Below are 15,146 nucleotides of genomic sequence, written 5' to 3' on the forward strand. Positions count from 1 at the left end.
GATTCCATAGCAAACGGGAGGTGATGGTTTAGTGGTTAAATGTTGGATTTGAGATCAGTGGATCCTCAATTCAAACTCATGCCAGACCAGAAAATCACTAAGGGCAACATCGATGTGTGTGAATGTGAAGCGTCTTTGTAAAGCACTTTGCATTTCTGATACAGAAAGCTATATAAATGCAGTTCATTTAAATGTGGGTTAATTAAAATGATGTTTAAATTAATATCAGATTCACTGGGTAGGTGAACTCTTCACTCAGTCAGTACATATCTAATTTGACCACCAATTATTGATCAGACTTCCCAGAATGCCATTCAGTGGTTGGAATATCCACTTACGTCATCTCCTAAAGGTGTGCCATGGCATTTTTTTTGACTGTATTGGTTTCCAGACATGGTGGCATTTGATCATATCTTTGATATAGTGTTGTAAATCTTTTATTTGAACATTAAGGAACAAAGTATGTAGTGGTTTAGCAAAGAATACGTTTCATGACTTAAATGGTTAAAAACAAACTGAAGGGGTCTACACCTTTAAATGTTTACTGGACAGTTATGGAGGTGAGGAGCTGTGCTGGTTTTGTTTTTGGTCACTTTTTTAAAGCGGAGCCCCCTGAAAATATTTCAATATCACATTTTCTTTGAATTTGTTTAAAAATAATTGCACGTACATCGAATGGTTGTCGATTTTCAAGCTAATCTCTTGTTTCTCTTTCTGGAGTTAGTATCTGCTATGTTTTTTTTTTTTTTTAATTTTACACAATTTTAACTTCTAATTGTCTGTTTTTCCAAAGATGACAACCTAATTCCTTTTTTAGGTTTGTGGATGGCCGTATCCGTTTGAGTTAGTTTTCTGACTGACGTACTTTAGACAAAATAATTTATTCAATTCCACTGTTTGGTGTCTGTATAAGTGCCTTTAAGCACAAAACAAGTATTTTCCACATCTGCCAATGATTTAAAAAAAACTGTTTCTGTCTTTCATGTCAGAAAAAAAACTGCAAATTTAACAGTAGGGTTTAAAAGTGCTTTTATAATGAAAAGGTGAACGTTCTTCAAACTATTTTTATTTCATGTTTGTTAAAAGTGAGCAGAACCTGCCAGCAGCATGTTGGAAAAAAATACCTCCTGCTATATTAATTATTAATAAGTCAGGGTATTGCCTGTAGAATTTATTACAGAGAATAATCATGTTTTAGTTTTTCAAGCAGTCAGGATACTTGCATTTTAAAACAGAAGGTTCTCCATTCAAGACTACTTGTGTCCATGTTATTTGGACTTGTGCCAAATCAACATACAGATCCATACTGGACCTACTGTGGCGACCCCGAGCAAAAAAGACAGTCTTGATACAAAGTTGTATTTTTAAGTGTGTTCTAAACCACTGAATTCCAAATTTCCTTTAAATTTGACAAATTTTTCTCATTTCTATGATCCTAAAAATAATTATTTACAAACTATCATTGTCTGAATTTGAACGGTTTATTTTCTACTACAAAAAGGAAGTTGAAAATCAAGAATACTTACTTATTTAACTTACGCTCTTTAAAAACACTATTTACGAGTGGTAATGACAGAAACACCTACTGGGTTGATTGTTTATTAGTGACTTGTCGAGTATGGATTTGGTCATTAACGTGAAAACATTTACAGTGGGGAAAATAAGTATTTGACTCCCTGGCAGTTTTGCAGGTTTTCCCACCTACAAAGAATGGAGAGGTCTGTAATTTTTATTGTAGGTATACTTCAACTGTGAGAGACAGAAACTAAAAAAAATCCCGTAAATCACATTGTATGATTTTAAATAATTAATTTGCATTTTATTGCATAAAATAAGTATTTGACCCCCTAGAAAAACAGAGTTTAACAATTGGTATAGAAACATTTGTCTGCCATTACACAGGTCAGATGTTTCCTGTAGTTCTTGACCAAGTTTTCATACACTGCAACAGGGATTTTGGTCCACTCCTCCACACAGATCTTCTCCAAATCTTTCATGTTTGGAGTTTCAGCTCCATCCAAAGCAAAACTGACAAGGGGTCAAATACTTATTTTCCCCACTGTACATTAAAACTGCTTTATGTTTGGTTGAAGACTGATGTATAACTTTAAATCATCTGGAGAAAGTTAAAAAAGTGTTGAGTTGTGATAATGCAAAATTTATCCCATGAGGACTCGATGAGGAAAAAAGTATAACTTCAAATGCTAAACTGAAGCAACAACCGGCGAACAATTTTTCCATCAACACTGTCTCAGTTTGGAGGTTTGCTTTAATTTTAGGTGTTAAATTCTGCTATTTCAAAACTGACAATGAGAATTTATAAATTGAAATGAAATAATTAAAGACAGATTGTACTTTGTATTAATAAAATAGTTGATATTCCCAAATTCTTGTATTTTACAGTGTGAGATTTGGCAAAATCATGACTCTCATTATTGACTTAATCTAAAACAATGTTTTGTTCATTTATAAAACATAGAGAGGCAAGTCAACATTTTCAGACTAATTTAAAGTAATAAAGCTGATGTTATACATTACCAGTCCAAAGTTTGAACTGGTAATGTATTTTAGTTAACATGATTCAAAATTAAACACAACAAAATTAATGCCATTAAAATGTTTATACTTTTTAAGACTGATGCTTTCATTGTGGGTTATATACTGTCACTATAGTTCAATATGAAGAAGGTCTGAATTATACTGACCAGATGTTGCTCTGATTGTCATTCCGTTAGAATCGCCCATGTTATTACTGAATAATAAGGAACTGGATTATAAGATTTTGGATGTCTAGAAACAACATTCAGTAAATGAATAGAAGCCCATTTCCATGGTTCTCCAACATGAAAAACCATGTAGTGTTTTCATGTTGTTTTTGCAATTTTCTTCTTAATGTAGCAATATTGAAATTGTTATGTTTCTTAGAATTTTTTTGATTACATAATTAGGCATTAGTGTGTTATAATTATGTTTTAGAATCATGACTTTACTCAACATCATTATTTCATCATTCAACTGTTTTAAATGCATAGAAGTGAACTTCTTCATGGAAAAGACCAAACTCATTATTTCAAGGGTCCAGACCCCTTAAAGAAGGGCTGAACTCACCCAGTCTGCTCCGTCAGAGGTTCAATGTATGGGCTGACTTGAAATACCTGTGCAGATCCACCCACAGCCATCAGGGGGTGCCGTTTAGTTATTTCTCCATAGTACTGGGAAAGGGCTGGACAATCACACCCTCATTTCTTTGCAAAGCATCCCATCTTCAGATGTTCTGTCAATAACCGTATTTTCTTGATAAAGGTGGGGCGCACCATCACTGGAGGCAAACCAGGAAAATGCTTTGGAACACCCCCCACCACACACACACACAACCTTACCCACGCACATAGAAAAAGCAAGCCCCCCTGAATAACCACTCATATTGGCATATTTTGCACTAATAACTACATTATAGTACGGAACGCCAGCACCCCCAAAAAAGTGTGGCCCCTTCTACTAGCTACTAGCTGGAAACAGGAGAAGTGGGCCCAATGCAGACTCAGACCCAGATATGAATTGGGCCTGGAGCTAACTCTACCCCGCAACCCTAACCCGCACCAAGGTCTTAACCAGGGCCGAATCCTCCCAGGGGCCAGGTTCTCTTGTTACCATGAGAACCTGGCCCCCGGGAAGATTCGGCCCTGGTTAAGACCTTGGTGCATGTTAGGTCACTGCATAGACCTGTACAGTATAAGAGCATAAAAGTTTTCTCAATACTGTTTCCTCAAGCTGATGAGCTAATTAAGTGACAAAATCATCATCATGACAGTTAGTCTTTTGCACCAAACATCGAGTTTTATAAATCAATTTATGCATATTCAGGTCTAGATCTTTGTTCTACAGGTCCATTTCAGCTCTGATCGAAACGTTTAGGCCCAGGAAGACTTCTAGTGTGGACATAGTTAAATTTTTTAATAAGATTGAGAGAGATAAAACGGATAATCTCTAATGATAAACATGCCCTGTTATTTTCAAAAGTGTACAATATCTGAACAAACTAAGGTAGAAAGAGTTCAAGCTGCTCGTAACACTTCGGGGAACAATCAGAGTGGACCTATTGTAGAGACCAATGTCGTGGCCACAAATCTGTAAATTGGATTTAATCTGCATGTTCTTGCTGAACAGGCGAACCTCAGATTAAGTATTAGATTGCATGATTTGATTGGTCAGTGTGACTGGCTAGGCTAGCTAGGTAGCTACAGTGCCAACAATATCTTACACATTTACAAATTACATGACGATGTGTCTGAACAATTTTAGCATAACTGTAAATTATCAGTGCGCATTGGGAATGGTTTCATTTCAGTAGCGCCAAATTTCTTTAAAGCATAAATTGTACTCCCGCTACAAAGATTTTGCACTTTCATGACAATATCACAAACCAACAGAGCAATGTGTATTTCATGATGCTAAATCATGACATGCCGTGAAATATGGTAGTTTGAACGCTGACCCCCCACCTGAAGGTCAAGAGTTCAGCAATCAACACAAATTTGCTTAACCCCTTAATGCCTATTGTCGCATATATGCTACAATATTTGACTCAAATATGCAACATACCAAATTGACCAGTATGCCTGCTGTCGCAAATTTGCGACATACCATTATTATTATTAGAACATTATAACATAAATTATTACCATAATACCAAAATTACTATTACTATTTTTTGTGCAAAAGTGAAATTAATAATCTCAACATTATTTACCATCTACTTAAAGGCAAAAACACACAAAACATTTTTTTTATATACAGCTATAGAAATTCAGGCGTTAAGGGGTTAAAACAGTTACATGGTGTTCATGCTCGATTTTGGTAAAATTATTAGACTGCAAATTTTCTTTGTTTTAATAAAAACTGTATTTTGGTATGACCAGATATTGCTTGGTTTATTTTGTGCTACCATTCTGACTGTGGGCTTCCACTAATTACTGGGGGCGAAAAATGGGGGAAAAGAAAATGGTTGAAATATTTTAAAATGTTCTATGTCAGCTTTACATATTTTTTTTTAAAGAATGTTTTCAGGCTATATTTTACACATATATGGTGTTGAGGTGTTTGTTACCATCATCACGTCGCTAAATTATAAGCCTGTTTTATTAACGGATTATTACCTTAAAGTGTTAATCTATGAAATAGAGCCTTATATCGCCAGTACTATGTTGATGTCAGATTACTTTTACAATGTTTTGATATATAAAGAATAACTTTTGTGTCTGAAATGTTTCATTGTGGCTTCCGCATGTGATTGATAAATGCGCTGTAACATGTAAACGCTGTTTTCTGTGGTTCAAAGTGAATATCCGTGGTGATTATTCTCAGATTTCATTTGTGTTTCAGTGATTGTGTTTGCTAAAAGCTACTGATGATGATGATGCTTCTGTACTCACTAATGAGCTGATGCATGCACGTTCATCATTTTGATCTTGTTTTATATAATGACGAGAAACGATCGAGCTTTTAGGCTCTTAAAGGGAATCTGAGCTGTTTTCTGCTATTAGCTGAAGCACACAGCCGCTAATCTGCCAACCGCCGCCCTTAGCATATTGTTGATACTTCTCCCTTGAATGTTAACACACGTTAACACGAGGAAAAGAAAATCAAATCTGCAGAATAATTTTATTGTGCTGTTTTTTTAATACTCTGCTGCTAATTGATGCCATCCTCACCAGAAAAACCACAACAAAATAAAAACAACTTGTTGCTACTGACATTTTGCTAACAGTATGTCCAGAATATACGCATTGCCATGTTATAAAACTGTCTTGTGATATAAGTTTGATTTTACGCTGCAGGCTATCACTGATACTAACACCACAGTGAGCTAAAAGATGGCTAAGCTACGCTGTGCACACTGTTGCTGTGCACATGCCTAACTGGAGCAAGCTAACTATTAGCCTGCCCATCAAACACTGATGAAATTGATGTTTTATTTACCTCCCTTGGTTGGAAACAAGAAAAAAAAAACATTTTACTTTAATTGCCTGGGAAATTTCACTCCACCATTCATGTGCACGACATTCAGAGGAAGACAGGAATTGACCTCATCACCAAGTTATTGGAGCAGAAAATATATTTAGTTTGGTGGGGAAGAAAAAACAAAAACACACAACAATGACAAGAACAACAGCGTTATTTAGTTATTACAAATAAAGTTTTCTGTTCCAGAACATAAAAAAAAAAAATTAAGCTTCTGCTGAAAGTGTTAGTTTAAAGGCTACACTAACATATATGGATTATTTCACTGTTCAAAGTTATACTGAACTATCGTGTTCACAACAAGATACAAACAGGCCAACATCCTCTTTGCTTGATGATATCATCACCATAGACTGCATATGTACTGGACAAAGCTTGCGTGGTGTCAGCCGTAGGTTTTCTATAGAGACCCGGTACGGCCAATATCAATGCCACATCATTAATGTATAAAGGGGCGGAGCGTGGGTTGCTCAGTGTGTGACAGAAAAGTCTGAACACGTCCCTCTCTTCAAGTCCAAACCAGCTAAGATAACGTGGGTTTGGGTGTTTATTAAATCATATTTCTTAGGACTGTGAGGTGGTTCTTCTAATGATTTGCTTTGTGTGGACATTAAAAGTTATGAGTCACTTATTTTCTCAGTAATCACGCATTAAGTGGACCTAACAGATCAGGCTGCTGATAGCTGCTAAAAGTGCTAATCCCGTTAACTTACAACATAAAATACTGCATGAATTTAACTTAGTGTGAATATCAATCAATCAATCAATTTTTTTATATAGCGCCAAATCACAACAAACAGTTGCCCCAAGGCGCTTTATATTGTAAGGCAAGGCCATACAATAATTATGTAAAACCCCAACGGTCAAAACGACCCCCTGTGAGCAAGCACTTGGCTACAGTGGGAAGGAAAAACTCCCTTTTAACAGGAAGAAACCTCCAGCAGAACCAGGCTCAGGGAGGGGCAGTCTTCTGCTGGGACTGGTTGGGGCTGAGGGAGAGAACCAGGAAAAAGACATGCTGTGGAGGCGAGCAGAGATCGATCACTAGTGATTAAATGCAGAGTGGTGCATACAGAGCAAAAAGAGAAAGAAACAATGCATCATGGGAACCCCCCAGCAGTCTACGTCTATAGCAGCATAACTAAGGGATGGTTCAGGGTCACCTGATCCAGCCCTAACTATAAGCTTTAGCAAAAAGGAAAGTTTTAAGCCTAATCTTAAAAGTAGAGAGAGTGTCTGTCTCCCTGATCTGAATTGGGAGCTGGTTCCACAGGAGAGGAGCCTGAAAGCTGAAGGCTCTGCCTCCCATTCTACTCTTACAAACCCTAGGAACTACAAGTAAGCCTGCAGTCTGAGAGCGAAGCGCTCTATTGGGGTGATATGGTACTACGAGGTCCCTAAGATAAGATGGGACCTGATTATTCAAAACCTTATAAGTAAGAAGAAGAATTTTAAATTCTATTCTAGAATTAACAGGAAGCCAATGAAGAGAGGCCAATATGGGTGAGATATGCTCTCTCCTTCTAGTTCCCGTCAGGACTCTAGCTGCAGCATTTTGAATTAACTGAAGGCTTTTTAGGGAACTTTTAGGACAACCTGATAATAATGAATTACAATAGTCCAGCCTAGAGGAAATAAATGCATGAATTAGTTTTTCAGCATCACTCTGAGACAAGACCTTTCTGATTTTAGAGATATTGTGTAAATGCAAAAAAGCAGTCCTACATATTTGTTTAATATGCGCTTTGAATGACATATCCTGATCAAAAATGACTCCAAGATTTCTCACAGTATTACTAGAGTTCAGGGTAATGCCATCCAGAGTAAGGATCTGGTTAGACACCATGTTTCTAAGATTTGTGGGGCCAAGTACAATAACTTCAGTTTTATCTGAGTTTAAAAGCAGGAAATTAGAGGTCATCCATGTCTTTATGTCTGTAAGACAATCCTGCAGTTTAGCTAATTGGTGTGTGTCCTCTGGCTTCATGGATAGATAAACCTGGGTATCATCTGCGTAACAATGAAAATTTAAGCAATACCGTCTAATAATACTGCCTAAGGGAAGCATGTATAAAGTGAATAAAATTGGTCCTAGCACAGAACCTTGTGGAACTCCATAATTAACTTTAGTCTGTGAAGAAGATTCCCCATTTACATGAACAAATTGTAATCTATTAGACAAATATGATTCAAACCACCGCAGCGCAGTGCCTTTAATACCTATGGCATGCTCTAATCTCTGTAATAAAATTTTATGGTCAACAGTATCAAAAGCAGCACTGAGGTCTAACAGAACAAGCACAGAGATGAGTCCACTGTCCGAGGCCATAAGAAGATCATTTGTAACCTTCACTAATGCTGTTTCTGTACTATGATGAATTCTAAAACCTGACTGAAACTCTTCAAATAGACCATTCCTCTGCAGATGATCAGTTAGCTGTTTTACAACTACCCTTTCAAGAATTTTTGAGAGAAAAGGAAGGTTGGAGATTGGCCTATAATTAGCTAAGATAGCTGGGTCAAGTGATGGCTTTTTAAGTAATGGTTTAATTACTGCCACCTTAAAAGCCTGTGGTACATAGCCAACTAACAAAGATAGATTGATCATATTTAAGATCGAAGCATTAAATAATGGTAGGGCTTCCTTGAGCAGCCTGGTAGGAATGGGGTCCAATAAACATGTTGATGGTTTGGATGAAGTAACTAATGAAAATAACTCAGACAGAACAATCGGAGAGAAAGAGTCTACCCAAATACCGGCATCACTGAAAGCAGCCAAAGATAACGATACGTCTTTGGGATGGTTATGAGTAATTTTTTCTCTAATAGTTAAAATTTTGTTAGCAAAGAAAGTCATGAAGTCATTACTAGTTAAAGTTAAAGGAATACTCGGCTCAATAGAGCTCTGACTCTTTGTCAGCCTGGCTACAGTGCTGAAAAGAAACCTGGGGTTGTTCTTATTTTCTTCAATTAGTGATGAGTAGAAAGATGTCCTAGCTTTACGGAGGGCTTTTTTTATAGAGCAACAGACTCTTTTTCCAGGCTAAGTGAAGATCTTCTAAATTAGTGAGACGCCATTTCCTCTCCAACTTACGGGTTATCTGCTTTAAGCTACGAGTTTGTGAATTATACCACGGAGTCAGGCACTTCTGATTTAAAGCTCTCTTTTTCAGAGGAGCTACAGCATCCAAAGTTGTCTTCAATGAGGATGTAAAACTATTGATGAGATACTCTATCTCACTTACAGAGTTTAGGTAGCTACTCTGCACTGTGTTGGTATATGGCATTAGAGAACATAAAGAAGGAATCATATCCTTAAACCTAGTTACAGCGCTTTCTGAAAGACTTCTAGTGTAATGAAACTTATTCCCCACTGCTGGGTAGTCCAGAATATTGCACCAGGTACGTCTTAGACGATCCGGTAGGATGTTTCACCACAACAAGCCCGATTATTCTAGGTCTTTGTTATAAAATACTCCAAATAAAATAGACACAGCAACAACAGCTAGCATCCACTACTAGCAGACTCTGAGTTGTGGTCAGGAGCTACGAGAAGTGGAACCACTCGGCTCAGCTGCTGTCACTCCAAGCAACCATGACCTTGATTTTACAGAACTTTACATCTTAAACTAAGATCCACCCACCATACAGTTGTCATGGAGGAAGAAACTGTCTATAGAGACCAAAAACATTTTTGGTAACAGGCTGTAAACATGTTTATTTCTACTCGAAAGTTGGACATTTTAACATCGACTCCTATGGGAATGTGCTCCTTTTTGGAGCCAGCCTCAAGTGGCCGATCAAGGAAATGTAACATTTCTCTTCTGGAAGGGCTTCATCTAAGGCTATCAAGGTTTGCTGCTTGGTCATCATTCGACCAAGAGCAGGAAGTCCACATGTATGTTGAAGTAAATGAAATGTTCCAGGAAGTCATAGTGCACATAGTGAAGTGCAGAACGGGCCAATCCCTGCAACTGAGCACAGAGTACATACATAACCTCAAATCCTTGAACCGTAAACTCTGCAAACATGGAGCTCTTCATACTACTGTTATAAAGCTAAAAGTTATCTGGTAACCTGTCCCAAACTTTAATCGCAACAAAAACCATTGCTCACATCACATCGCATTAATTTAACAATGAACAAAAACATAACATGAACCATGTTAATAACCGCTTGTTCTTATGGTTGTTCATGTCCCACCATCACTTTTTTCATCCATCAAGAGGCCACAAGGCTAACAGTCTGGTCACATTAGCCTCAAACGACGGTGACATAGTTGGGCGTTTACAGGACGTGTACGCTAGCTCAAGACATCTCTGTAAGGTGTCTTGTAAATCATTTTAGAGGTGTTATGTGGTTACAAAAACAGTTGTTTTCAGATTTAGAGTGTTTGTCTAGGGCTTTCCTTAGACAGACACTCTTTACCACCATGGCCAGGTGGGCAGGTCGGTGGTAATGGGCCGCGCAGTGGCTTAGTGGTTAGCACTATGCCCTACTTCCCTGACTTAAACTTTTTAGTACTGCCACAGAAAACAAGGACATGATGCTTGTCACGCAAAGGTCTTTTGATGTCGGGGAGGTGACTGACTGTTCACCACCTGCTGACCACTCTTACACCAACACTCAGCAATGTTTTAACTGATGACTGAATCCATGGCTGCCCATGCCCCGCCCACTCTGATGCACTTATACCTTTAAAAAAAATTATACTACCTATAACAATCACCAGAGAATGCCATTTTTGCACATCATCCAAGTGACAATAGCATATAGCCTCCAAAACATGATAGCTGCTTTGCTAACAACGCCATACATTCTGTTTGTGTTTTCTGTTTGCAACGTATCACAACGCAGTGATGGATGTGAGCAGAATCGCGGGCAGAGTTCCGGTTTGGTGCTGTGTGCTCTTTACTACGAGTTGCTTGTGTTCTGGTCAAAAACGTACTGAATAACAATGATTGGCAGCTGCTGTTTGCTTTGACAATCTTAGCATAACCACATTCCCAAAAGATCAGAAATATTAGCATTGAAAATGCAAATCCACATAGAGCAAAACACAAGCATGAACTTTTCCAACAATTTTGCCCGCATGCATCATTTCGTAGCAACATATTGCATTATGGGTAATGACAAAATACCAAATGTGTTTTAGACCATAGTGTATTTTCCCTAAATTATCCCAGAATCCACCACTCACACCATCAAAGCTGTCATTTAAAGCTTAGCTGGGTCGGTTTAGTCGTCTAATTGTAGCTGTTGGTTGGTTTACTGTGTTGACTTGAGTTAGTTTTGAAACGCAGGTTGTTTGTGTTGATGGATTTTGTGGTTTTACTGTGAGGATGTTTAAACATCACCTGTCACACAATCAGTATGTGGATCCAGACTCAATCCGCTGTGGCGACCACGAGCAAACCGATGTGTAATAACACGATAATAAGAGGTGTTTCCAGTGGTTGTGATGATGTCATTAATCACCTGCTGTTGTTTTGTCGTGCACATTAGAAGGGCTTTGTATCATAAATTAAATGTTTTCAACTTTCTGGCTCAAAGTGATTGTCTGATGAATGTTATTGTCATAAATGTTCACTTGCTTTCATCCCCCTCCCCCCAAAACAAACAAACAAATAAACAAAATTGTGGGGTTTTTTCTGTAGTAAACTGGAAACTACAAAACAAACCTTTAAGCATCAACAAATATAAATAAACATGTTGATTGTGGAAATGCATGTAAATAAACAAGTGAAGGAGCCAATAAAATACTCAACGCTCCACGAGAAAATAACAAACAAACAAAAACATCATCACACAGAGCCCCTTAAAAAGAACATGGTTTTTTTAATAATCTTGAACTAAAACATTAGATTCTTTTCAATCCAGGTTTTCCACATTCATAATAAAGCAGAATTCTGTCTGTGCACAGATCTGTGTATGATGCCTGTGCAGACAGGGCAACAAAACAAACAAACAAACAAACAAAGGGCTTCCTGCAGATAACAGACACACTGCCGGCCGGAGGTCAGAAAATCAGCTTCACATACAACTTCACAAAAATAAAAAACAAACAACTATAGAATCCGCAAGAAAACATAAAAGGAGGAAAAAAACAGAAATAAAGTTGATGAGGTGAAAGTGAAAAGCAAAATCTACAAAAAACAAAGATTTAATGACATCAGCACACAGAGCACAACAGACTTTATATGAGCGAAGCGAAGTGGTACGAAGGTCACTCGTGGTACAGGGAGTCCCAAACAGGAAGTGCCAGATTTTGAGTCCACAGTGAAACAAGAAATGTCAAACACTTCCTGGATCACAAGAGCTGAGATCTCATGGGATCTCATGGAAATTCTGTGGCAAGTTGAGACTGAAACAGGAAGTGCCAAATTTTGAGTCCACAGTGAAACAGGATATGTCAAATGTTGAACACTTCCTGACATGGGTGGAGCTAGAGTGGAGGCCAAGGGTGCACTGGACTCCCCTGAAATCTGATTGGACACAGATGATTGACATGTCATGGGACCACACATCTGGTTGAAAAGAGCTGCATTTTGAAATCAGTGACATATATTGACTGCTAGGTCCCTTCTGTACAGTAACTGGTGCTGTGTACCACAAAAAGTTGTAATCCACCTTAGACGAAAAAAAGTGTTTGACTGAGATTTGAAATTGAACATCTGACCCGTGGACTCCAAAGGACACCAAAGTTATAGTAGTGAGTAAACAACCGTATCTTAATTTAAGTTGCCTTATATATACGTGTTTCTCCAGTAATTTTAAACAAGCAGGCAACTGTTGATTCATGAGATATAACGTGAAGACACTCAAGCTGAAAGAAATACAGGTAATTTACTCTTCTTCTGTTCTGTATAAAACCTGTGTAACTTCTTAATTTTGCTGTCTGAAGGACTTATTTTTTAATATTTTTATTTTGCTCTCGGAGTGACACACCAGTGGCACAACTTTAGATAAATAAATCTAAAATTATCTTCCTTAAACTCAAACTGAAAGCAAATCTTTACAACTTGATATAAATTAATTGAAAATATAAAATCCAGCTTCCTGATGAAGTGGTGTAGAGGAAGATTTTCTTAAAAAGAAGACCTGATAGTTCAGCCACAAAGTACATTTGAGATGAAAGCCTAGATTTGATGTTTTGGTGAAAGAAATTGTTTTTTCTTCATAACTGAGGTAAATAAAGTCCAAGACATATTCAGTGACTTGGAAATGTTCATGTTTCCATCCCCTGACTTGTCTGAAGAAAACTGGCAATAAAAGAGATTATTATTTACAGGTTTTATCAAGTTTTATAGATTTGCTTTCAGTTTGAGTTTGAGGAAGATAATTTTAGAAATTTTGATTTTTTTATATATTTTGTATTTCTTGTATTTGAAATGACATAAACAAAGAACAATGTGTGAAATACCAAGTGTCCCACTAGTTTTGGAGGGCACAGTATCCTAACCTTATGATGAGTGCTAAATGAGTGTGGTATTATTACTGTTTTGTTTAACACAAACAGTCAGTGTAAATACGTATATCAGTTTTGGCTCTAGATACTATAAAGCTGCACTGGGTTTCAGGCCGTACAGACTCTAAAATGTCCTTTGGTCCACTGAGTTGTATCTTGGCAAATCTCTTCCCTGGATGGGACAGTAGTGATATACCTCAGTGGCTACCACAGTTTTCTTGTAGATGGTCAATAAAGGCATCTTACAAACGTTGATATTTTATGTCTTCACAACTATATTTCAGAATGTCTGCTGTAATACTGTCTAACCCTGGTGCTTTGCTGAGTCTTGCAGACTTTACAGTTTTTTTCTTTTAAGGCAGCCCTTCTCAATGAGTGGTCCACTGACCACCGGTCATCTGTGAATGAACCCAAGTGGTCATTGAAAATATTGGTAAAATATCACATTTTAAAATAATATCATATGCAAACTTAAAAGTGTTCCTCAAACTGTTCAAAAACAACTCCAGAGTCTAATAGAGAGTAATATACTGTTGGAGTGGTAAGCAAACCGATTGTTTTTCGATATTTGGGGGTAGGCAACACTGTGGCTTAGTGGTTATCACTGTTGCCTCACAGCGAGAAGGATTCAATTCATATCATCAAGTAAGGGTTCAATTCCAAGGGTTCAATTCCCGCCTGTGGCCTTTCTGTGTGGAGTTTGCATGTTCTCCCCGTGTTTGCGTGGGTTTCCTCCAGGTGCTCCGGTTTCCTCCCACATCCAAAGACATGCGGGTTAGGTGGATTGTAATCTTTAAATTGTCCGTAGGTGTGCAAGTGGGTTTGTTTGTCTGTTTGTGGCCCTGTGACAGACTGGTGTCCTGTCCTGGGTGTAGCCTGCCTCATGCTCTATGACTGCTGGGATAGACTCCAGCCCCCTGCGACCCTTGATTGGACTAAGCGGTTGAAGACGAGTGTGTGAGTGTGTGTATTTGGGGTAAGGTGGGCCACAAAATTGTTTTTATTGGTAAAGTGTTCTTTAGTCTGGAAACGCTTTGAGACACACTGCTCTAAGGTGGTGGGATCGTTTCACTGGGGACACTGTGTCCATGGGAGGGCCATGTTCAAAAATACTACTCTCCTCAATACTGCTGGGTTCAGGTCTCGATGCAACATTAATAAATATTCAATCTATGAAAAGAAAAGAGAATTGTTGTTCATCATGATGGATTAACTGCCTATTCAAAAAGGCTACTACAACACTTTGTAAGATAAACTGAAGCCAGTGGAACCGTGATGGTTTGATGGTAAATGATGGCATTTTAGCATAAAAACTATAGATTGGCTAAATAAGAAAAACATGTGTGATGACTTCATGGTCATGATTTTCTTTAAATAATATGCAGAGACATGTCAAAAGTAAATAGACACCCCTCATAATTCAGTTTTCCTGTGTGATTTCATCAGTTTCATAATTTATTTTGTTATGTTGTCATTTTTCATTTCAGACACAGGGGGCACAATAATTAACCGATTTTCAAAGAGGGCAGATTGTGGGTCAGTCAGAGGGTGGACTTAGCCAGTGTCAGATTTCACAAAACCTTAAGATACCTCTTGCCACAGTCAACCGGGTGATTGTAGAGCTCACAAGCGAAGGCAAAGAGACAACATCATCCCG

This window comes from Thalassophryne amazonica, chromosome 10 (genome assembly GCF_902500255.1).
Source record: "Thalassophryne amazonica chromosome 10, fThaAma1.1, whole genome shotgun sequence".
Lineage (NCBI taxonomy): Eukaryota > Metazoa > Chordata > Actinopteri > Batrachoidiformes > Batrachoididae > Thalassophryne > Thalassophryne amazonica.